This window comes from Crocodylus porosus, unplaced genomic scaffold, assembly GCF_001723895.1.
Source record: "Crocodylus porosus isolate Cpor-Errol unplaced genomic scaffold, CroPor_comp1, whole genome shotgun sequence".
Classification (NCBI taxonomy): Eukaryota; Metazoa; Chordata; order Crocodylia; family Crocodylidae; genus Crocodylus; species Crocodylus porosus.
This window is the reverse complement of record NW_017728886.1, coordinates 217,684,623-217,692,824: the sequence shown is the minus strand read 5'-3', so window position 1 is coordinate 217,692,824 and position 8,202 is coordinate 217,684,623. Positions and strand designations below refer to the sequence as shown.

At 40.1% G+C, this 8,202-nt stretch overlaps 1 long non-coding RNA gene across 1 annotated transcript; it reads right to left on the bottom strand.

Moving 5' to 3' along the window:
• Positions 1 to 1,627: 1,627 nt before the first annotated feature.
• LOC109305471 lies at positions 1,628 to 6,748 on the bottom strand. Its single transcript, XR_002099632.1, has 3 exons — positions 6,661 to 6,748; positions 3,005 to 3,120; positions 1,628 to 1,926 (listed from the first exon to the last, which is right to left on the bottom strand). It is a non-coding gene; the product is annotated as an uncharacterized LOC109305471 (long non-coding RNA).
• Between the last annotated feature and the right edge of the window lie 1,454 nt (positions 6,749 to 8,202).

The following is an 8,202-nucleotide window of genomic DNA, read 5'->3' as shown; positions in this document are numbered from 1 at the left end:
CGATGTTGTATTTTGCTAGTGCCCTGAAGATAATGGCAGCTCTTCTTTATGCAAACATTCATAGAATCATAGAAAATTAGGGTTAGAAGGGACCTCAGGAGGTCATCTAGTACAATACCCTGCTGAGCCATTCCCAACTAGATCATTCCAGGCTGGGCTTTGTTGAGCTGGGCCTTAAGAACTTCCAAGAATGGAGATTCCAACACCTCTCTGGGTAACTCCTTCCAGTGCTTCACCACCTTCCTAGTGAGAAAGTTTTTGCTAATACCCAACCTAAACTTCCTTTGCTGCAACTTGAAATCATTATTCTTGTTTCTGTCATCTGCTACCACTGAGATCATTGTAGATCTGTCTTCTTTGTGACGACTCTTCAGGTTGTTAAAGGCTTCTATCAAATCTCTTCTCAATTTTCAGTTCTGCAGACTAAATAAGTCCAGTTCCCTAAGCATCTCCTTTTGAGTCATGCTGCTACTCATTCCAAGTTGTGAAAAGCAATGTCTTCTTCTCAGTTTTTTGACTGCAGAGAAGAGTGATCCCACTGGACACAGTTATCCAGTCAAAAGCAGGTAAGACAGCTTAGGTTTAGGGCACTTGTTCTAGCCTCTTTGCCATGTGTAGGGAGCAGAGGGGATCCTAAATAGGACTGCTCAGTCATAGTAGCAGCTGCCAAATTACACCCTGTCTTAACCCAGGTGCAAGATGACCATCAGGCTACCACTGTCTGCATGCAGATTTGTGGCTGGAGACCCCTGGATTTACTAGTCCTGGCTGTCACCACTCATCCATTTTGGAGGTTGGTACAGGAGACCATGTGTTTCCAGTGGTAGAGGCCTTTCCATGACTATAACATGAAGAAGCTGGTATGTAGAAACAACAACTACATGCCCTTGACAAGTTGGAGATGTAAGCCCAGTGGCAAAAGAGAACCCTAGACAACAGGAGACCTCCATCTTGATGCAGCTTTCTTCCATCTTTACAGCTACTGAAATTCTGACAACTTCTTCCACCTAATTCACCACTGAGGACTTCAGGTTCACACAGTGGTTTGTCTCAGGCTTGTTCACTATGAATGACACTGCCAAGAGTGTGAGATTCTCCACGCAGCAGGATCATGACTGCTGCAACCCCAGGAGGCCCACAGGTCCCCAGGTAAGGCTGCTGGGGCCAGCCCAGTGCTCACCCCAGCCTTCCCTACCCTACCCAGGGTAACTTGCCACATATGCCAGATGGCATGTCCCTGGGGACAACTAGCAGCGGCACAAGGTGCGCTGCCACTAGTTGTCCCTATGGAACCAAACATCCATGAACATGTGGATGCAGCCTGAGAGATTAAAAAACTCTCTATTATCCTAAATTTTCTTCCCAACTAGATGTATTTTAGACTTGACCCAAGTCACTTCTGTGTTCCTTGTTATACTAACTACAATGAACTTCTTTAGTCCCTGACTATATGGTAGGTCTCTAAGGCCTTGAAGCATTCTTAAAGCTCTTATTTTCATTTTAAAATATAATACAACAAATGTTCTTGAAATGCCAAGAAGAGGGTTGAGAAATATATGAAGAATTGTGGTTAATTTAATTTGATTCAGTGAATATTTTTCAGATCAGTATTGCCAGTCCACTTTTAAAGCAAAAAAACTATGTTATATATACATTTCAACAAAAAAATATAAAAATACCTCCCTGTTTTACAAAACTGTAAAACCCAACAAGTTTTAGCCACAATAAAAATTTTCCAAATGAGTTTATATACAGCAAGTCAGTACTAATGCGCTTACATTAATTATCTGGTCAGCTCTCAGTAGTCTAACTTTCAAATGAGAAATTGTCATTGGCTTCTCTTTCAGAATCTTCAATTGTTTGAATAAATATTCTATTCTTGTCACTTAGATCATTTATGTAGGATTTAAGAATTCATATTTTTACCTGCAATGAGATTAATGTGCATAAAATTAAGGCTTTAAAAGGCGAGCACAGAATCATCTATTTCAAAACATCAGTATTTACTTCTAGTCAAAATCAACATTTCCCTCTCAGTAGATCAATTTGCTACACATTTTAAAATTTTATTTTTTCTAAACAGTCGTAACAAATGCATATGCCAATATAAGTTAATATTTATTAACTTCAGTTATTAAAGTAAAAGTTACTAAACAGAACAGTCAAACCTTTTGAAAGAGTGGCCCCAACCAGCTGTTGGAAAACAAAAGAGATTTCTTACTTTTATTAGAAGTTTAGATGGAATTAAAGATTAAGGGGTCTGTAATGGATTAACAACCCAGTTTCCTATGGATATAGATTTTGGACACTGACCAAGAAAAATTCCAGGTTCTTGTACTATTTAAAGCTTGTTTGCCAAACAACCATCTTTTGTTATTCAAATCCTTCCATAAACTGATTTCTAGACTAGCAGTGGATATTTTGTTTACTCAGTATTACAGAGCAGGAGAATCATAGGGTAAGGGACCTCAAGAGTCTTTTAGTCCACATGGGCAAAGTCAAAATCCATGAAGTAACTGTAATGCAATTTTTATAACTCCATGTTACCCCAAATGAATGATAAGGAAAATAAAGAACTTACAATCTAGAGTTTATCTTGTCTTTTTTCCAAAGCACAAACAAGCTTTTTAATAAATAATGGAATGATTATTCTATTGTTTAACATTTAATAAACCACGTATCTTACACCAAAGATTGTACTCAGAAGCTTACTAGACAAATAAAGCAATGTTATCCCTCTAACTGAAGCTAAAATGAAAAAAGACAATTATACAATGGTATTTACAAGACAACTAAAGTCACCAGAATCCCTTGATTCAAGTATTATCTCTACCACATCTCACTGATGGGTCTTGAGGTGACTTAAGAATCCAGTCCTTTAGCCACAGACCCGCCCACAGAAGCTGCAGTTTTTTCCCCAGGGGAAAGTAGGCTGTAAGCCAGGATTTCTCTCCTTTTCCTTCCTCCATTCTCTCTTCTCTGCTTCGAGCACAAGATGCTTTACCTTGAAATAGGATGCCACTTTGTTGAGGTTGCAGCACCACAGGGGTCGGTCAACAGCTCTTGAGCTCAACATCTGTTTTCTTGAGGTATGCTTTCAATGTGTCCTTGCAGCATTAACTAAAGTAATGAGATTAAAAATAAAGTCTTCTACTGACTACATATTCTGATTAATAAAACAGTGTAGCATGACATCTGCTTAGTTTCAAAAAACTTCACAGAAAACAGAATGGAGAAAGCAAGTGTGGCCTTGATTTCCAAAAACTGATTTCCAGCCAGGCCACAGTCATCCCCTCCCACCCCACCTGCTCCACCCCAGCTCTGCTTCCCTTGGCCCAACCCCACCCACCCAGCCATGACCCAGACATACTGCCCTCCTGGGTCAAGCCATGCTACCCCTGGCCCCATCCTCCACTGTACCCACTTAACTTTGGAATAGGCCCAGCCAGGCTGGGCAGCTATAGCTGCAAATTTAAAAATGCAGGGCTGGGCCTGTCCTTGTCTGCCTGGGCTGCAGGGCTGAGAGATTGCATGAGCACAGTCCCTTTGCCCAATCAGCAGCAGGGGGTGGGGGGAGGGGGCAAGGAAGGCAGCAGCCATCTTGGCTACTGCCCAGGGAGCTTTTTTGCAGGGATCCTTTTTTTCAGATTTCTCTGATTATCATGAAAAATGCCTGATTTTGCATTTTCCGTGAAAACTGTGAAATCACCATTTCAGTATATCCCTACCTGTAAAGGTCTAGCAAAGTTACATCAATTATGGGTTTAAAATATTGTACCCTATAATGAATAAAGTTCGGCAGGTAAATATGCTAGCACGGACCTGCCTTCACCAACAGAAGACAGCTTCTGTTGGTTAAGGGAATTGAGGTATATAGCTCTTACTAGAGAAAAACTCCCCCAGCCAACAGTGCTGCAACTTCACTAGGATAAGCCCAACAGTCATAGTGCTGGCAACAGCCCTGTAGTGTAGACATCCAAAGATAAGAGAGAGACTAATAACAGAAAAAGCAGACAGAGAGAAATAGGTAGAAACTGTCAAGAAGTGTTAAATAGACCAATGCCACAAGACTTTACTGAATATGATAGAGAAATAAAACCCCCAGTATTAAATAGCTCATATCACCAAGAAAAATGGTAAATCTACAGTTGAAGACAGTCACTGAGGACATGTTGAAAGCTTGCAATGATTAGATTATTATTAAAAAAAAAATCAAAAAAAAAAAATCACTGAACTCTTCGAAGTATAAAGCCAGGCAAATCCTCCAGAACAACAGGAAAATGGCATTAAGAAGCAAAATGCCAGAAAAAGTGACCTAAGAAATGGTAAGAACTATCAAGATGTTACAGTCCATTCAGTGATAGGTAGAGTCCTCTGCAACATCTTTTTATTTAAAATAAAGGCCATAGGTGAGCAAAAAAGCTCAGGGAAGAGTTGGCTGGATTCCTACCTAAAAGACTACATAACAACTAGTTTTTTTCTCAGCACATAATCAAGGGGAATTAAAAACACCAAAAACTGCTCATCTGAAACTTCCCAACGTTCATAAAAAGGATCTGACAGCATCCATCCCAACTCACTCTGGAAAGTCTTGAAGTGTAAAACCAAGTCGTCCAACTGGCATTTAAGCCTAAACTGAGGATTTACGCTGAGGCTCCTGGCCTCCTGGTCTGAGCAGCACTCCCTCCTTTGCTTTTTGTTGCTGCCACCAGGCTCTCCGTCCTTTCCCCAGCTTCCACGCAGGGCTGGGAGGGAGCAGATATGGGAACCCCTGCAATATGTGCACAGCAGTGGGTACATGATGGGAGGTGAGGGGGCGGGATGGCACATCTGTACACAGGCTGTTTCTGTGGTGCAGCAGTCTTTATGGCATAGGCCCATGTCATGGGAGGGATCTTCTAATTAGAAGAGCCTAATAATCTTAAATACAGGCAGGATTCTTATTAATGTACATGTATACTTTCTGCTGCACTGGCAATACCGAGTGACTGTGATCTGCTCCCTGATCCCACAGTCATGCTTCCTGCTGTGCACAAGTAGCATGACAAGAGGTGCAATTGTTGGGAATGCGCATCAGATCTCATTAGGCCTTTACCTGAACATCTGCCAGAGGCCATAGTGAATAATCTAGGGAAGAGATGCCTATTAGGGAAAGGAATAAGAAATGAAAAAGAACAAAAGATTATTTTCCACTTCTCCAGCTATGCTTCAAATGAAAAACCTTACACCTTGGGATGCAACATAGGGAGCACTTCTGTTACATAAAAGGGGCACCACTTTTACATAGTCACTTTTCAAATTAAAATTGAATTTAAAGTGATACAGAGAAATGCATCATTGAGAAAGGGATTAAAAGGAGGCAAAAGTACCCTTTGGTTGGAGAGTGATAGAAATATTTCTTAAAAGAGATTTATTTCATCCTGTGTGTAGCATGTGTCAAGGAGTTGTGCTGATCCTCCATTGGGAGATAAGTACTGAATGTTTTCCACATCACCATGTACCACAATAGCAATGCTTGACATTGGTTATAAGTGAGAGATAGAGCGTTCATTAATTGTTACCATCTCTAAGATTTCAAAAACCCATCTTCTTGAATGTTACTACACAAAAAGTATACATGTTATCTATACACAGCTAGTGCAAAAATGTTTTGTACTGCAATAATAATCATTTAGAATATATGGGATAGAAATTGTACCATTGTTAAACTGTCAGTCAAAAACCTTGTTACACAGAGAGAAAACATCACATCCATCTATAACAGCCATCCCTGTCAGTCAAATGTGTTGTTCTATAAGGTCTAACAGCAATTTGATTTTTAAATTGGCAGAGACTATAAAACATTGTTCTGATGCAATATCAATGTGATCCAAGTTACTCTTGAGATTAGAATACAACAGAGCTTTCCCTAAATTCAATCCACCCATTGCTCAGAAGTATATGCATGTTTTTGGATATGCAGAACATACGAAGTACTATACTTGGTCAGATCAATGGTCCATTTAGCCTAGTATCCTGCTTCCAACAATGGCAGGGGAGGATGATTTACAGCAAGAGCACTGAACCAGAAACATATAGAGTAATTTATCCCTTATTCACTACCCTTACTGGCATCCACCATTATTGGTGGATGATTGTTAAGGATCTCCAGAATTCAAATCTGGAAGTGCACAGTTTGGCGGTTTCTTTAATTCTGGAGTTTCCCCCATGTGCCCCTCTGCCACTGAGAGGTGGAGACTCCTCGTCACTTGCTGCTCACCACCTGCGCCCGATAGCAGGAGACAAAAAACACAGTGTATTTAAAACCATGGTTTCTGCCTCCCAAGCATCAGACACAGGCAGCAAGCAACAGAACCCCTCCATCAATTAGGAGCAGGGAGTGTACGGGGGAAGCTCCAAAATTAAAGAAGCCACCATGCCACGCACTTCCAGAGCAAATCTGGAGATTACTAATGATTGTATATAATTCTGAGCGTATAAGTGCATCAACAGTCAAAAACAAACTCTTCCTTTACTGGGATGTGAACATCATAATGGTAAACTGGTAATTTTCTTATGGTTGTAGTAATTTTGAATACATTAATTCTTCTGACTAGAAAATTATTTACTACTCTGTTAGCAGGGAATAACAGCTAAATTTCTTTTTTATCCTTCACATACTTTGATTCAGAATCAGATTAGTCCCCTTCTCATAGCTGTGAACAACACTGGCTTTTAAAAAAGAAACTTAGATAGCACGGCTTTCTCAAAGCACTTCCAAAGAAAAAAAAAAAAAGGAAACAAGAATAATATCAGATGGTAATACTACAAATAAAGGTTTTTAGGCCAAAACTAATTAGCATAAGCACTCTCCAAATCAATCTTTTCATGGCCCACTTAACTTCCATACTACTTTTGACCTTTTTTTTTCCTTTCTGAGATACAGTGCTGATTACCAAAAATGAGATCAGATTCAAAACATTACTATGCCATATAACTTTATCTGTTTAATTTCTTTTACAAAAAAATTTAAATATTTTCATCTAATATTTACAAAAAATGAATCCGCAATAAAGGATGACATGAAACTCCATACATCTCTACAGGTGAATTAACAAAAATCTGATCTAGTAAAACCCCTTTCCAGGGACACTTAACAATCACAATGCGCTTATCACAATTGTGACATATTATCTAGAAGTTCAGGATATGACAATGCAACCTTCAGTAACATACAGAAATAGTAAAATAACAGTTGCAGAATCAGGCTATTATTCAGAAACAAAGGGAATCAATGCCCAACATTTGTTTCCCCCTCCAACAATTTACAATATGACCTTAGGTAAAGTCTCATAAGCTTTCAGTGACTCAATTAATATCTGTAAAATAGACCTACTGTACTGACCAAACTCTGAAGCTTGATTAACTAACACTTGCTAAAAAATATAAAAGCAGTGTAGATGAGAGCCTTTTTGAAGGCAATCAAGAATCAACCCATAAAGATAAAATAGATGCAACATTAGATAACTTTAATTTTATAAAATCCAACTAAGTAATCTGTAAATGATAGCTAACAGACAAACACTTTAATCGGAGGCTAGCAAACAAGTATTTCATAGAATCATGGAATCACTAAAAAGTAAGACTGACTGGAAGGGACCACTGGGCTAAGGACAGGTATTCAAAAAGCCTGAGCCTGAATTGATTCAATCTTTGCACATTAGTCTAACCTGCCTAGGTTGAACCAGTTTGCAACTGTGCAGACATTCCCTCTGAACTGAGAAAATGCAGGCACATGCCTGCAGTGACTCAGGCTATAAGCAAGGGGGTGCTAGACCAGCCCTCCCTTCCCTTCCAGAGTGCTGAGCTGAGGGGGAACATGGCCACTCCCTAGCAGGCAAACAGCAAAAAGGGGGGGGGAGAGAAAAGTCAAGGGGATCCAGGCAGACCCTGCTTTACCTGCAGTCTCCTTTAGAGCTCTGGCTAGGGAACAGAAGGATAAGGCCAGCCCTGTTCTCTGGATGAGACAGCACAGCCCAGGGCTGCAAAGCATCTGGGATAATGGGGGATGCTGGGTTAACTTAAACCAGGAAGGGGTCTCGGACAGCAGACCTGCAGAGAGCAAACCAAGGAAGCCAAGGCTGTGATGCAACTCCAGCTAGCTACAAATATCAAGGAAAATAAAAAGTCCTTTTTTAGATATGTGGTGAGCCGGAGGAAAAG